This window comes from Bidens hawaiensis, unplaced genomic scaffold (assembly GCF_021521415.1).
Source record: "Bidens hawaiensis isolate Kalapana, Puna unplaced genomic scaffold, B.hawaiensis_p1.1 tig00011408_1, whole genome shotgun sequence".
Taxonomy (NCBI): Eukaryota; Viridiplantae; Streptophyta; class Magnoliopsida; order Asterales; family Asteraceae; genus Bidens; species Bidens hawaiensis.
The window spans coordinates 182089-199932 of NW_027491887.1; the positions used below are offsets into that span (position 1 = coordinate 182089).

At 34.9% G+C, this 17844-nt stretch overlaps 1 non-coding gene and 1 pseudogene across 2 annotated transcripts; both read left to right on the plus strand.

Annotated features, from left to right (window-relative positions):
• Positions 1–8645: 8645 nt before the first annotated feature.
• Positions 8646–8834, plus strand: LOC143537844 (U2 spliceosomal RNA). The gene has a single exon (XR_013136151.1). It is a non-coding gene; the product is annotated as a U2 spliceosomal RNA (small nuclear RNA).
• A 3827-nt stretch (positions 8835–12661) lies between these two features.
• LOC143537812 (DNA-directed RNA polymerase II subunit RPB2-like) lies at positions 12662–15928 on the plus strand (annotated as a pseudogene). Its single transcript, XR_013136139.1, has 12 exons — positions 12662–12808; positions 12901–13005; positions 13366–13491; positions 13580–13657; positions 13744–13839; positions 13913–14028; positions 14116–14185; positions 14330–14383; positions 14473–14607; positions 14674–14972; positions 15041–15463; positions 15568–15928. The product of XR_013136139.1 is annotated as a DNA-directed RNA polymerase II subunit RPB2-like (transcript).
• The last annotated feature ends 1916 nt before the right edge of the window (positions 15929–17844 follow it).

Here is a 17844-nt window from a genome sequence, read left to right on the forward strand (position 1 = left end):
AATACCTCCAGAAAAGCCTTCACCATTTGCTCTCTTCTTTCTGATCTCAGCAAGGTGCTCGGGGCAGTTTCTCATCCAGTGCCCCATTTGGTTGCATTTGAAGCACTTGCGCTCCTCAAAGGGCGGCTTTTTCTTTGCAACCACCTTGTTCGTGTTGGTGGCAACATGGGCAGCAACAATAACTTTCTTCTTGCCTTTTCCCTTAAAACCCCGATTCTTTGGTTTTGGCTTCTTGACACCAGCAGATCGAATCATCAGAACTTGATTGGTCCTAGAAGGAATGTTCATCTCAGCCGTCTTGAGCATGTTATGAAGCTCCGGCACTGTCTTCACCCAACCATTCATGTTGAAATTCATTACGAACTGGTCGTATGAGTTGGGGAGAGAGTTGAGAATGAAATCCGATGCCATCTCATCGGGCATGGGATAATCAAGTTTCTTGAGCTGATCGATGTGCCCCTTCATCTTTAGAACATGAGCACTGACGGGAGACCCCTCTGCCATCTTGCAACTGATGAGTTGTTTCATGGTGTCGAAACGTTCTTGACGGGCTTGTTTCTGGAACATGCCCTTGAGTTGCTCAAGCATCTCATAGGCACCAAAGTCTTCCAAGCCTTTAGCAAGCTCAGAAGTCATGGTGGCTAGCATAATACAGGAGATCTCAGCCGAGTCATCCTTATGCTTGTCAAGAACTTTTCGTGCAGCGGCTGTGTTGTTTTCAGGCTCGGTTGGAACAGGTCCATCGAGAACATACAGGCGCTTTGCCATGGTTAGAACAAGTCTTAAGTTGCGGTGCTATTCGATGAAGTTGGTACCATTCAGTTTATCCTTCTCAAGGATAGTCTTAAGGGCGTAGGGTGAAATTTCGTTTGACGACATCTGATTAATTAACCAAAAGTAAATTAAATTAGTATTTTCGATGTTGTAGTCCTATTATTAATGACCCAATAACATTAATTAATTAGGAGTATGAGAATCTGGCTTCCAGTTATTAAAGGCAGCTGTAGCACACAACATTTAATAAGTGGTTAGGCAGACTGACAACGATTGCCAATTGTGAATAGAGCACAACTCTCGGTTATGAGGCCTATAGAGACAACGATTGTCTGTATAGATACGTTTAGCCTCATCTTTGCCCATTTTAAGTCTCCAGACAGCTTTAGCACGTAACAGGAGAGTAAAATAATAGTTGTCCTAGTACCGTGACGTGTGAAAGGGCCGGATGTGTCAACGAAGCGCTTTCACCTTGATGGGATAGGCTAGAAAACAAGTGCGGTGCTGTAGCTCCAAACACTTGAAATTTCGCAGTATGCCTCAAGTGTGACTTGTAGTAGGATTGGCATAAACTATTGGTTTTAAATTGGGATTAATTTTAAAATTTACCAAATAGAGTAAAAGTCAAATTTTACTGTATTTATTATCGGGACGAATAGATGAACCCTTTCATCTCTCAGGACACTTAGTTTTAGATAACCTATTAAAAACTAAGCTTGTCGCGATATGACTAACCAATTTTAAGTTAAAATAACTTATTAGTTTTGGAAATCAAAACGATTTTAATTTGCAAAACAAAATCGGTTAAATAAATGTTTATTTTCCAATTTATTTGGTATTCCTATTATAAACAATCCAAGCAACCACAAATAGCAAATAATAATATGTAAATCCTTATGGCCAAAAGGTGATCGGTCTCGCTAGAGCCAATCAGGGAGACCGATCGGGTCAAGGGGTTCACAACACAAACAACCACAAGGATGGACTTCTCCGTGCATCCCGTCATCTTGTCCGAACTCCCACTAACTCCAAGATGTCCATGAGCTCGTCCTCGGTTATCTTTGCGTCTTCTTAATTACAAATTTATAAACTAACAATAATATGTCCTATTACAAATTTGAACCATCTTTATGGCAAAAAAAAAAACCGAAAATTAAATAATAACCTTTTTACAACTTTTGAACCAACCGTATGACCAAAACAAGCTCAAACACCAAACACAACCAATCAATCACATAGGTCGGGGCCGGATTTACATATTCACAATAAACGAATTTCGGGTCGTTTTGACTTGGTCAAATAAAATAAACAAAACTTTGACCAATCCAAAATCACCCTAAAATAATTCTAGATCTATAAACTTTAAACGATTTAAAGTTTAAGATGTAGATCCGGTTTTAAACGAACCGGGATCGACTCGTACGTTGTAACTTCGGCTCTGATACCACTGTTGGGTTTCAACGGTGGTTCGGAACGAAAACGGACAAACCTTTTGGACCCGTTTTAGTTATTTATGTCGTTTCGATAATTATTAATCTATATTAATAATCAAGCTTATAAACGAAACAATAAAAATTAATATATCGTTTACAATATTTATTAATCCATATTAATAATCAAGGATATGAACAAGTTATAAAAACGCAGTGGAAAGTTAAACGATATAAAAACGAACCATAAACCGAAACCCGAACCCGGATCCGATTAACAAACGATACGAGTACGATTAGCATATAATAATAATTAACCATAGAAAGGTAGTCGATATACCTCGGTTATACACAAACCGGGAAGACACCAAAGGTTAACGAAGCAAGCTAGATGACACAATCAAAACCCCCACAAAAGGTCCGGCGGCGGCGGCAAGCTACGGCGGCGGAGCTCCGACAAGAGATGCGGCGGCTGCTGGAGGTTAAATCGATCAGATCTGGAAGCCGTGGTGGCCTGCGGATGTCTATCAACCAACCCGAGCAGCTCACAGTAGCTATAGGTCGCCGGAATAGCTACACCGGAAAAACGTATTGGCCGGAGTGAAGCTATAAATGGCCGGAGGAAGGCAGGGTGCAACACCAACAGTTAATAGAGGTACTATGGTGGTGGTATGCAAGTGAACGGCCGGAGAGGATGATATGGACAATATTCCGGTGGCCGGAATTGCTCGCCGGAAAAGCGGTGGCCGGAATTGCGGCGCCGGAAATTGTGAGCAGCTAGGGTTTTAGGTTTTTTTTTAATGTTAGTTCTAAATATGGAAACATCATTAAGAATTTATAGGATATAAATTAGGGTTTAACAATTAAACCCCATTGGGCTTTAAGCCCAATTAATAACCCAAAGCCTTAAACCACTAGTTTATCTCCTTAAATGAGTGTGTCGGGCCCAGTTAACGTGAACGCTTAAGTGGGTTAAAATTCGTTACCTCCGGTGTAACTCAGTCCGGGTCTCATTCGGGTCGGTCGCGTTGACTTGACCCGAAACGTCCATAAAATCCAACAGAATATTTATAGCAACGAAAGGCAATCCAAACGTGTTTATTTGGGAAGAAATCATGACGTTACACTCATGGAAAGCCTTGGTCCGCTTAAATTAGTAAGGCTTAGTAACGGGTCTCAATCATTTTAATAATTGGTTTTAGTAGTTATACTCGATAGCATCTAACTATAGTACATTGATGGAATGATTCTATAGCACTTTGATACTAACTGTTTTAGATAGGTTACACTGTCTATAATCTTATCTTGATAAAGTTTCAGTTTAGTGAAATCAGTTTAGCTAAAGACCATCTCTTAACCAGAATGCCTAAAGTAATATATGAGTGGAATGTGGTAACATTAGCACTAGCATGAAGATATTTCATAGAACAATTAAATTATAGAACTCATGCTATATATGACAATGACATATAGCATCTTGTATAATATCAGTTAACTTCTAAGATATTTTCCCATAAAGTTTTTAATAATTCAAACTTTAAATATTGCCAACATACCACTTGACAAAAATGTTTGCTATAAGAAACTATGTAAGAGTAAATATCGTTATTGATAATATATAGACATAATCATTCTTAGCCAAATAACAATCGGACTGTCAAGAACTCGAAATCTATCTAGTAATACTACAATTACCAGGATTACAAACCGAAATCAAATGCTTTTTTACAAGGATTGAAGAACAAGAACTGAAGTATGATTGAGAATTTTACAAGAGCTCAATCTAACAAAATAACAAACTAATAGTGTGTGAGAGTGATCGGGTTTGAGAGAAAATAGTTTGCAGCCACCACTCTTCTCAAACCCTACACTTCTTAATATATATTGACTTCAGACAAACGAGCCCTAACCAAAACCAAGCTCCTTGCAACAGCTACAAGCCCAAACTCCTTTAAGCCCATTGAAGTCCAAAATAGGCCCAGCAAGACTCTCGAGCAAATATGCACAGATCCAAAAAGTATAAAATATTAAACTTATGATTAATAACCAAAAATATTCAAGGATGTTATTGGATATAAAATTGATATATAGACGACATCTTCGAACACGGACAAAGCTACAACATTATGAAATTGTCAATAATGATCTAATATTGCCCGCCACGATTGTTGCATGTATTCATGATAAAATACATTCTAATTCAAACTGAACCATCTCGTGTACATCCTTATAAGGCTACTTATAATGACCAAAATGATACTGGAGTTTTTATTGTAAAAACTTATACTAGAGTTAAATATTGATTTGTGGAGCAATGTTGGTGCTCTATATCAAAATCCTCATTGATATCAAGAAAGACATGTTGTGTTCTAGTAAATTATGATATAAGATGATTGGAACATGAGGTCTATTAGTAAATTATTCCACTTAAAATCTCTTTAACCTTACACTTGCAAGAATCTGAACCCACCACCTTACTTTTGAAGTAACAAACACCGGCATAACACTAAACCGCCATGTCGAGTGGTTTTAAACTGTGAACCCATTTGATTTCATATGTGATAAGAGGGATGAGGTGTAAACTATAATTTCCATAGGGTTTTTTTAACTTTTTTTCCTACCCCTTTTATTTCCAAACGAAAAGTGCTAACGGGCTTTTTTTTTCCTTAACGGGCTTATTGCTTCTATAGAACCATTTTTTGATTAATGGGCTTAATGCAAGTATTGAGTTTGCTACAAAGTACAAAGCACCAAGCCACCAACTAGTTTGGATTGAGTTATTAATGATTAAACTATTACATTAATTGGTAAAATACCATGGTATGTGCATATGATTATACTTTGCTGGGGTATTTATTGCATGATGTACAAGTTATCAATGCATTATACATGTCTTTATCTTCACCTACATGCTTCATCAGCCAACTTCACACATATCAAAGCTGCCTTAATTTTTACCGACTTCATGTTTTAAAATTCGAATGCTTGTCATTTCAGTACACTTGAACCTTGTTTTATATTGAATAGTAAGCTAAGATGCTAATGATATTTTAATCAAATACATGGTCAATTTAATTTGAATTGTTTTAATCATATATTTTTTGTATCCTACATTTCTACTGTATTTCGAGATTTTTTTTATTTAGAGTTAAATTAAAAACAGTTACTAAGCACACATTTAGTCGAGATTTTTTTTATTTAGAGTTAAATTAAAAACAGTTACTAAGCACACATTTAGTCATACATCACTTACTCGAAAGTCATACATGGATATACAACCACTTGTTACATCTTACAATATATTAATATTTTTTTATATAAGTATTAATTATTATTATTAGGTATATTGGTTTTTATTAATTCAAACTATCGTCTTTTCGTCACTGCCGGTCCCAACTAATGAATTGGTTGCTGACGGTCCCAACTTTTAACGAATTTGTTCCTAATGGTCCGCGACTAACAGAATCCTAACGCCGTTAGTTGCAGGTTGCCGGAAAAACGTTTTTGGCCGAAAAAGTCAAATTTGTTGCTCGAAATACACTACCTGAACACCGCCAATCGCTAAAAATTTTGAGGCCCTTAAATATAGAGACTCACATTTCAACTTGTTAATTTGTATAGTAAAGCCGCCCGTACAAGATAGTTAAAATTTTCTTATTTAACATATAAAATTTACGAAATGAGTATAAGTAATTCATAACTAATATAAACATAACACAAATTAATACATCATTATTGTCTATTATGATATTTGAACCGGCGACCTCAAAAATTGGGGCTTTTACTAGATAATGGTTCCTAAGGGTCCGATACGAAGTTACCAAGATGTTTGGGAGGAGAATGTTAGTTTTTCGGGAGAAAATGTTAGTTTTCCGGCAAAAAGCGTTTTTCCGGCGACCTGCAACTAATGGTATTAGGATTATGTTAGTCACGGACCGTTAGAAACAAATACGTTAAAAAACAAATACGTTAAAAGTTGGTACCGTCAAGAGGCAATTTGTTAATTGGGACTGGCAGTAACCAAAAGACAATAGTTGGAATTAATAAAAACCAATATACCTTATTATTATAATTTTGTATAGTAATTTTATATTAGTGGTAATAAGTATAAATGAACTAGAACAATAAAAACACTATAAGATAATTATTCTATTGCACAACAGATGAATGTTTAGCTGAATTATCTGATTGAACAGATAACACGGTTTATAAAGTTTTATTATTTTATAAAGCATGTAAATTAATTAAACTAGTTGAATTAATTTAGGGAATTTAACTATACCAAAACTATTGATAGGTTTTTGGAAGGGTGTGATGTATCTATTCCTGGAGAATAGGGATGCTACTCTTTTTGGACCCCAGCTCCAAAAACAAACATAATAATAATAAAAGAATAAATAAATTATAAAATAGAATATTAAAAAAATGTAATATTTAATAAAAGAGAAAAAAAAGGTTGTAAGTAGATAAAATAATTATAATAAATAGAAGTATTAGTGGTAATAATAAATAACAATAGTAATAAAATAAATTATATTAAGTAGGTAAGGTTATGATCTTAAGATATATTTCTAAACCAAAACTATATATCATTCCCTTAGAAGTCTTTAACTTTAATCCTACATCTTTAAGCGGTTATACCATCATATCCTCATAGGGATGCATATTTATCAAATAATGCCTAATTGTCTCATTCCAGGTCAATTTGGGTCTACCGCTACCTCTCCAGTCCTCTATGGTAATGTTTTCTACTTATCTAACAGGAGTTTGTCGTTTGTCTTCTCTTCACGTGTCCAAACCACCTCAGGCTCCCCAAATGACGGATCTACGTAGAAAATTGGTGGTTCCCCGGAACCATCTGAGTTTCGAAATTATAGTGTATGATATATAGAAAATATTATAAGGAACCACCTTATAAATTAGGAAGGAACCACCTAACTAACAACATGATTGCTGGTCTAGTTGGTAAGTTGTTTTTGTAAACTGAAGGTCATGGGTTTAACTCTCCATACCAGCGTTTTTTTAAATATTTTTTTTAAATTCAGCTTTATATCAATTATACACTATAATTGTTCTTGATGTTGTTAATTGCTAACTTATTTGTTAAATTTAAGTTTTAATTTGTAATTGTTGATAACTAGTTTTATACCCGTCCGGTGGACGGGTATTATTGACTTCATTATGTAATGAACTTCATTATATCATACTTCATTATGTAATGACTTCATTTGTAATTGAATAAATTTTAGTTTTAATTCGTATTTTCATTATGTAATGAACTTTTCCCGAACCATCGAATCAAGCCGAACCTCGAACCAATCTAGAATTTTTTATACCCGACTCTATGAAATTGAAGCATCTAAAAGTAGCGCACCACCTAAAAAAAAATCCTGGATCCGCCACTGATCTCCCCTCCCCTGTATTCTTCGCATAGCCAACACTTTCTTATGATCTGTCATTGTACAAGCAAAGTTCGTCATATGTATATTGTTGGCCCAGACGGATCAAACAATCGAATCAAACGAACTTATCAAACAAATGAACACGAGATATTTGGGTGAAACCCTCGACTCTTTTCATATAATCAAACGAACTTCACGAACTTATCAAACGTACATGGAGATGAGACTCTTTGACTCTCTCTTAACTCTATCTCAACTCTTTCTCATAAAACTAATAATCTAGACCCTATATATATATATATATATATATATATATATATATATAGAGAGAGAGAGAGAGAGAGAGAGAGACTCACTAAACTTGCTCTTCAAGACATACATTTCCTAAATCTACTACAATTCAAATAACTAAATTATAACTTAACAAAATAAACCTTTAACTTTACTAATAGTTCAAGATTAATCCTTCATATATATAACCTTTTGTATTTTACGGTAAACATGGATTTCCAAGTCTAATTTCAGTAACAATAGAACTTTACCCGCATGTTCATATTGTTATTGTTGGTGCTGAATAAATGTTTTTTATGTAATAGGACATGGTTTCTTAGATATCATTCTTTGTTTCATGTGAAGAACTGTTGACTTCTTTAGGCGATACACTTAAATCTCTCGAGGATGTTCCCGGCATACTGAAGGTGCGACACTGTCTTTTTTTTTTTTTTTTTTTTCACTTTGATCACATGCTAGTTTCTTTTATGGATATACAAGTGTATTTAATTTGTTGTATAAACTGTGTGTACACAATGTTGACTATAATAACATACTACAATCCTTCACTTTGGTTTAGACACTGAAATTAAAACACCTTAATCATGTGTGAATATATTCATCAGGAATATTTATGGCATTCAATTTTAAGAGATCGGACACGAATGGCAAAAGTCACTCGCAATCCCACATTAGCTAAGTGAAAAATACATATATGAAGTGACCGCCTGTATATAGTTATAAACAACGGCTCAAGAATGGAGCAGGCATACCTTTCTCGGCCTTTTGGCTAAGATCAAATATAGTATTTGTTCTTATTAGTTTAATATCTGATATGTGGACCATTTGCTCACTTGATATTAATTTTATTTTTTTTATATAGGAAAACGTCTATCACAATAGCTTGCTATTAAGGTCTTTGCGTGTTGCACTATTGCCTTTGCCTGATGCATCCCTCAAAACCTTAGTTAAAATTTATGTTTGTTGCGCGCTTCTTGTGATTTTTACGTCCCTTATGGACATTGACATTTATGGCTTTTCAATTCCTTGTTTATCAGTTAACCTCAACTTTGTCAACTTCGGAAAACAAAATATATCATTTTTGAATATCTAATGTCACTACTAAGATGGCCAATATGTTGACATTTTAGGTTTAAACGAAAAAAATGTATTGTAGTATCACTTAGCCACCTATTTGTCTACCACTTACCTCACATATCCAATGAATCAATATGAAACGTGTGAAAAGGAATGTTCAAAAAATTAATATGGACATTAGCACTAATATGAACCATTAAACTGGCAGAACCATTAATATCTTGTCTAGTCGGCTGGCTTTACATATGTAGGGGGGTTTTTGGGATTGCTTATTTTTACAAACTTATAACTTATTTACTTTTTGAAAAATTAGTGTAGATACCCATATCAAAATTATCCGTACCCGTACCATAAAATTTAGTGTAGATACCCAGATTTAATGATTTTTGGTATGGATATGAGTACACGTAAGGTACTAATCTCATCCATACTACCGGTATAGAAGGGGAAGTGAAGATTTTGGCCGGAAACCAAAAGTTGTATGGACTACTATAAACCATGTTACTCTTTCATTAATATTATAGTGATGAAATATATATATATATATATATATATGTATGTTTTTTTAACTTTTTTACAAACCTACACCCAAAGCCGGGGCAGCGGCCAACAGAGAATCAAGTGCCACAAGAATTTTATCATAATATTAATAACCATGGGCTGACCTTCCAATGTTCCCAAGATATATATATACTCACATATATGTAACATTGACAGTCACAAAATACAATCTTTGAAAATATATAATAATAATAATAATAATAATAATAATAATGGCTTCTCTTGTGTTACTTTTATCTGAGCTTCTGAAACACCATGATGCTGAACTGGGCACCTACACATCTTCATCTTCATCTTCATTAACATCTTATTCTTCTTTTTCCGGTGGTCTGTCGTGTGCTACGGCGAAAAGGGTCACCGGAAAATCATTGAGACCTGAAGTTGTAGTTGAAAATGAAGAAGCTGAGTTGAGGGTTTCTGTTCAATTTGTTTAATTCTTTTACAATTTGGCTTGCTACCCTTGTTAATGTGAATGTGGCTATAATTAATTACGTCTACATTATTATGCAATCAAGTTATTAAAATGCTTTTGTCTTCTAAGACAACTTTAATACTCTTAACATCAACATAAATTAAGATCAGTGGCGGAGCCACACTATCATCGTTGGGTTTAACCCGGTCCTGTTTTGGTTTTATATATAACCTACAATGTTGAATTAACGAGCGAATCAATTCTTTTTCGGCGAGCGAATCCATTATTGTTTTAAAATAGTATATTCGAACCCATTGATTATATAAAGTTTAGTTAATAAACAAATAAAAACATCGGCCATCGACTTAATTAGCTACCGACCAACTTTTTCCTTCGCCGTTTGCCTCAACGTTTCAACCATCGCCAACAACTAATACCTGTTGGTCTATTGTTTGAGAAGTGTTTTACTTCAATGGAGCATGTGAAGTTGGATTTGCATTATCATTTGGGTGACGATTATATAAACGATGCTTGTATTTGTTGTATTGAGAATGAGTTCTTTTTCAAAGTCGCGATTGAAGATATTTTTCAAAACATGAAAACACGAAAGGAAAAATTATAATATGCTATATCTTAATATTTAATAACTTTATATTTTATTGAATGTTAATGATAAATTTTTCTTATGATAGTGATATTGAATTTTATATATCTAACCGAATGATCAACCCAAACCATTCGGGCACGAAAACTTTGACACCGGAAAAAAAATAAGCATCGAAAATTCCGAACTCATAGGAAAAAGTTTTTGGCTCCGCCATTGATTAAGATGACATGACGCTTTAAAGATAGATTAAACCACCCCCACTTGTTAAATTTGTTAAAAATGACCACAGAGGATGCTTTTCACGGGTTAAAAGACAAGAACAATATATTAAATTAACAACTAATAGGAGCGAGATAAAGTTAAATGGATTAAACCATTTTTTTGGTAAGATAGAGTGTAAGAATGAAAAATAAGTAATGTAATGCTTATTTGAATTTGAGAACGATTAAAGTATATCCCATAACCTAATTGAGTTAGCTCATCCTTAGATGGAGAATTTAATATATAGCCATTGATTGTTACTTGTTAGTTGTTTCAAAGTGAATTTAGGTATTTGAACTGAAACATAATTCCGTTTCTGTTTCAAACGGTTTCGGTTTGGTTTAATTAATAACAATACAAATAAATATCACATATAGTAAACATAGTCAAGTTATTCTACAAACGGTAACAAAAATGAGAAGTATGAGAAACCATATATAATTGACATGTGTCAAGTGGGGACCAAAAGAAAAAGGGCATAGAGGTAATTGTACACATTTTCTCACTACACATGCAAGGCACATGTTAATACCCCCTATCATATTAGAACGTTTATAACTTTTTCGTATGATATATTTTTAATAAAAAAAATTTCATCATAATAACAAGCGTTTTTTTATCTTTAATATGAGTATGATTTTTGTTATATAAAATTTAAAACAAAAATCACGTCATTGTGTCTTTTTTCGTCATTGTGTCTTTTCGCACACCATTGTGTCTTTTCGCACACCATTGTGTTTTTTCGCTTATCATTGTGCCTTTTTTCGTTATTGTGTCTTTTCGCACACCATTGTGTCTTTTTTCGTCATTGTGTTTTTTCGCACACCATTGTGTCTTTTCGCTTATCATTGTGTCTTTTTTCGTCATTGTGTCTTTTGTGTCTTTTCGCTTATCATTGTGTCTTTTTTCGCCATTGTGTCTTTCCGCACACCATTATGTCTTTTCGTTTATCATTGTGTCTTTTTTCGTCATTGTGTTTTTTTGCACACCATTGTGCCTTTTTTCGTCATTGTGTTTTTTCGCACACCATTGTGTCTTTTCGTTTATCATTGTGTCTTTTTTCATCATTGTGTCTTTTCACACACCATTGTGTCTTTTCGCTTATCATTGTGTCTTTTTTCGCTGATGTGCTTGAAGTAGTCAAATAATTATTAACTAAAAATAAGCTAATCTAGACACTAAGTAATAATTCTAGACTCTTAAACTTAACTTAAACTACTAACCGGCAAGTGTACCGGTCGACTCTAGTACAGCTAAGTAAGTCCGGATATCGAACCCACGAGACTCCATAAATTACGTATACTAGCTAATTAGACTCAATTACAAGACGTGACTATTTAATAATAATGTTTGAAGGGGGGGTTTTAAACTAATTATTAATTAACTAAACCTAATCCTAATTAAATAAAATATAATAAACTATTAAAACACTTAGATTAACTAAGATGATAAAAATAACTACCTAGGCTAGAATCCCCAATGTCACGACAATCAATCAAATGGGAAACTTAAGTTATGGAATTGGGATCGTAAAATAGATCATTGACAGAAAACCCGAACAGGACCCTTGACCTTCAAGAAGACACCTATGGATTTCTAACAAGTTTTAAGACTCACCAGTTTTATAAATTAAACTTCCTTACGGTTATTTAATAATTTATGTCTAAGTATCTTTATAACGAAATCCTACCTTACAGCGCGGAAATCAAAGATAGTTAAGAAGACTCAATTGACTTAATAGACTAAGCTGACAATCAAACCTAGACGGATTCCTTACAAAGAACTAAATCTAGCAATCCTGACCAACAAGGATCTGTAAGATAGTTAAGAAGACTCAATTGACTTAATGAACACTGAAATTGGAGTTGTTCGAGATATTCATTTGAAGGAACTACGAATTTATACCGATTATGGGCGTTGCAGTTCACTTTTCATTGTTGAGAAGCAAAGACTTCTAATAAAAAAGAAAGACATCCAAAATCTGCAAGAAAGGGTATTCCTAGTTCTGTACTTCATTGAATTCTGCTTCCAGACTTAATTCATCTGTATAGTTAATAACTTATTGTTTGTGTCTATTTTTCACAGGAAACTCCAGATTATGGTGGCTGGAATGATCTTGTGGCAAACGGATTCATTGAGTATATCGATACCGAAGAAGAAGAGACTACTATGATTTCCATGACCATTAATGTAAGTAGAGGGGTAATTTCAACCTTGGAACTGGTCAATTTGGGCTGGGTTGTAAAACAGTCAATGGGTCGACTCTAAAAAAGTTAGCTGAAAGTTAAATGAGTCGGACATTAAAGACGTTACCCTGAACATATCTAAGTTCTACAACCTCCTAGTTGGATCATTTTTAATCATACTTTATGAAAAACTATAATTGAATTTCTGATTAGTACCATATTAGAAAAATATAACCTGCTAATTGTGTCATTTTTTTTCAATAATTTTTTTAATTGTATTTAATATATTAGTTGTCTATGAAAATATAATTGGAACTTCCCGTGAGTACCATGTTTAAAAAACATATTTTTTTAATGGATGCAGGATCTTGTAAGCGCGTGGCTTAATCCAGACGAATCTTATTCGGATACTTATACCCATTGTGAAATTCATCCATCATTAATATTGGGTGTTTGTGCATCCATCATACCATTTCCTGACCACAATCAAGTAAGGCTTTACATTGAAACTATATTTTAACTAGCACAATGATTCTTTTTTTTTTTATGGCTATAATTTGTTGTTTTGTGTAAAACAGTCTCCGCGTAATACATATCAGTCAGCTATGGGAAAACAAGCTATGGGGATTTATGCCACCAACTTCCAATACCGTATGGTATGTACCAACTTTTTTCTTTTCCTAAGAAGTTATGTCAATGCGATTATTTTCTTACTATTTTGTTGCAATCATGTTTGTTTTAGGATACATTGGCGTACGTTCTCTACTATCCTCAAAAACCACTCGTGACTACTCAAGCAATGGAGCATTTTCACTTCAGACAGCTTCCGGCTGGCATTGTAAATATTTTAATATGCTTAATATGATGCTCTAGTTTTATTTGAATATCGTCCCTGTGTGTCTTTTTTTTAGAACGCAATTGTGGCGATTTCCTGTTATTCTGGATACAACCAAGAAGATTCGGTTATTATGAACCAATCATCAATTGATCGTGGGTTCTTCAGATCACTACTCTTCCGTTCCTACAGGTTCTCTCAGTCAATCCAACTGACTGTGTTGTAATTTTTTAATGTTTTTTCTCTCTTTAATAATTGATATATGTAAGTCTTTTCCAGAGACGTAGAAAATAAATCAGGGACGCTTGTGAAAGAAGATTTTGGCCGTCCTGATAGAGCTAATACCATGGTAAGCTTCATTTTCTTTTTCTCAATTGTTAACCCATTTATGTTTAAACGGGTCTACGTAGATATATGTACTCTTTCCATCAGCCAACCTGCCCATTTTGCCACCAATGAAGGCTGTTTAATTGTTTATAATATTTTTTTACAGGGTATGAGGTGCGGTTCGTATGATAAATTAGATAATGATGGTCTAGTTCCCCCTGTGAGTGCTTGTTTTTTGTGAATTATTAGATGGCATTTTCTTTCTTAGCTAAGATTTGTTTTCCTGAAAACTACTAAATTATAATTTAGGGAACACGAGTTGGAGGTGAAGATGTGATTATTGGAAAAACAACACCTGTTGCTCAAGATGATCAAGCCTCACGCTACACTTTTCGTGATCTCAGCACACGCTTACGTCACGGTGAAACCGGAGTGGTTGATCAGGTACACTCCTGTCTTCTTTCTGGGTCAACCAGTCTTGACCTGACCTGCCCACTTTACCGCTCACAGGTATTGCTGACTACAAATGCTGACGGGTTACGGTTTGTGAAAGTACGGGTGAGATCCACAAGAATACCCCAAATTGGAGATAAGTTTAGTAGTAGACACGGTCAAAAGGGAACCGTGGGTATGACTTACACACAAGAAGACATGCCATGGACCGTTGAAGGCATCACTCCCGATATCATAGTCAACCCACACGCTATACCATCCCGTATGACCACGGTCAACTTATCGAGTGTATCATGGGGAAAGTTGCTGCACATATGGGCAAAGAAGGAGACGCCACACCCTTCACAGACGTTACTGTAAGTCACCTTATTACTTTTAATTTGATTATAAATAAATTAATGACGTGGCGTTGACGATGCTGCAGGTGGATAATATCAGTAAGGCGTTACACAGGTGTGGGTACCAGATGCGTGGGCTTGAGACAATGTACAACGGTCATACGGGTCGGAGGCTTCCAGCTATGATATTTCTCGGGCCGACTTACTACCAAAGGTTAAAGCATATGGTGGATGACAAGATCCATTCCCGTGGACGGGGCCCAGTCCAGATTCTTACCAGGCAGCCAGCTGAGGGACGATCACGTGACGGTGGGCTGCGGTTTGGGGAGATGGAACGAGACTGTATGATTTCTCATGGTGCTGCTCAATTTCTTAAGGAACGGTTGTTTGACCTGAGTGATGCGTCTCGGGTTCATGTGTGTGAACGGTGTGGGTTGATCGCGATTGCCAATCTTGAAAAGAATTCTTTTGAGTGTAAAGGATGCAAGAATAAAACTGATATCGTTCAGGTGAGTTATTGGTTTGCTTTTATTTATTTATTGTTTTTGGTGATGAATCGACTCTTAACACGTATTAAAAAACAGTTACTTATGGTGCTAGTGTATGTATGCAGGTGCATCTTCCATACGCGTGTAAACTTCTTTTTCAGGAGCTCATGTCAATGGCGATCACGCCTAGAATGTTTACAAAAGATGCTAAACAGGCAGAAGATAGCAGCAAGAAGGCGCTTGACACGTATGAGGAACGAGAGATGTCATGAGCAGAGATTGAGTTAGAAACATAAGGTTCAAGTTCACTTCAAATCTTTGATCACTACTTTGATTTTAGGCCAAGTACAATTTCAATTTTATAACTTGGTTGTATGAAATTCTACATATCACTTTTACTTCTATTTTCGATGATTAGTTTGTCGCAAAATATATTTTAGTAGTGAACTTAAAGGGGAATCGACTTGTAATATAACAAGTATACTTTTCCTGTGTAAACTGTGGATTGACTTAGTTTTAGGACAGCAACACAGAGACACCTAAATCACTACATATTTGGGATGGTTCATAACAAACATATTTGGGATGGTTCTATCTTATCTAATCTACTCTAATATTTTGATTTGTATCTTTTTCAAATAAAGTGCGCTGCTATAGACACGAATTTGATAAACCGAATGGAGCCCTCTAAACATCGCAAAACAAACTCTCTTGAATTGCAAATTTTTCCATCCTGTCCCGAATTCCAAATGTTGCCATTGTTACTTGACTGATTTCTTAAATCGACCACATTTCTTAATTCGAGCTTTATTTGAACCCTTCGACGTTTCACATAAATTGAAATGTTGACATCTTTAGGTTTTTAGTTGAAGATAAAACCACAATAATTATTAAATTGTGATAGGAATCTGACCGGTAACGAATAGAAATTCGAAATGATAAATAAAACGGATAGAACAACGGCTCGTTTTCGGATACAGACACACCACCGAATCCAAACCGAAGGGCGTCTAAACACGCGCTTAGGATACAGAATTCACCACCTAAACTTATGATTAGATTCCAAAGGTCACCATTCAAGTTGCCACACTTGAACTAGCATTGGAGAATTAATTTCAACTCAAATCCATTGAGAGAAAATTAACACAAATATATTTTTCATCAAACATCAAAAACTGCTTTCATTTCACCATGTATTCGTACATATAGGAAATAAACAAAAGAAAACTAACTAGAACATGGCCCCTTGAAATAAGCTAATAACTGACTCAATGAAATCATGAAACATGCATAAAACTAAAAATAATAAACTAGAAACATGTGACAAAATAAAAAGATAACCACTTTGAACGTTGCATGGGAATATTAAATGTAGCATTAATATCTTGCAACCGGACATCACTGTTTCAACATGGAGCCAGGGTATCTCGTCTGACCCGATGGACCAAAATTAACATTGACCCGTCTTTTGAACCTGACCCATATGACTATCTTATCCGATTGCACCAACGACTAGTTGTTTCAGTTTGTGGCATTTTACGGGGTCGCAATTGCTATCAATTTGCCTTTCAGTGTTTTGATTAATCCAACACATTCAATATTTATATACTGACAAATGAGCGGGAAACATGCAAAACATACATCGAAAAGTACAAAAATGCTCTCCAACATATCTATATATATGATGGCTAGTTTATTTTAAACTTGTTCTCCAATCTAGTATCTTTTAAAGAATCTGGGTTCTAAACCAATTCAATGACTAAACTATGCGAACTAATCTTAGACCTACGTATCAGATCGTGTCCAAACCTGTTTAAAAACATTTTCAATTTGGATCACGAACTGGTTCGAATGTGCACCTCAAATTTTCTTTGTTTAAGGACCCAACTAGAGGTGGCCAATTGGGTATTTTTAGGAACCGGAACCGGGTAGAAACCGGTTCTGGATATAGCTAACAAAAATCAAGAACCGGGTCACCAACTAGACTAGAGTCTAGAGATGTGTGTAGTGCCGTCAAAACCGCTCATCGCTCGCTCGGATATTGCTCGGAAAATGCTCGCTCGTTTTTTCGCTCGATTGTAAACGAGTCGCTCTTCTCGGTTCAGTTTACAAACGAGCCAAGCAACGAGCAAAGGTCTGCTTGGTTTGGTTCGGCTCGAATATTTTTAATTTATTTTATATATAATTATATATGACAAATATATAAATATATAGACAAAACACATAAATATAAGCTTTCGATTTTTTTAACCATTTTAAAATTTTCCAATTCCGTCAATTTTATAGTTTTATTTGTTCGTTTCAAGTATTTAGAATACTAGAAGTTTGTTTACATGATCAATTTATTTCGCTTCAAACTTACTTTTAATAAAAATTTACAATATATTACACGCTTGTCTAAA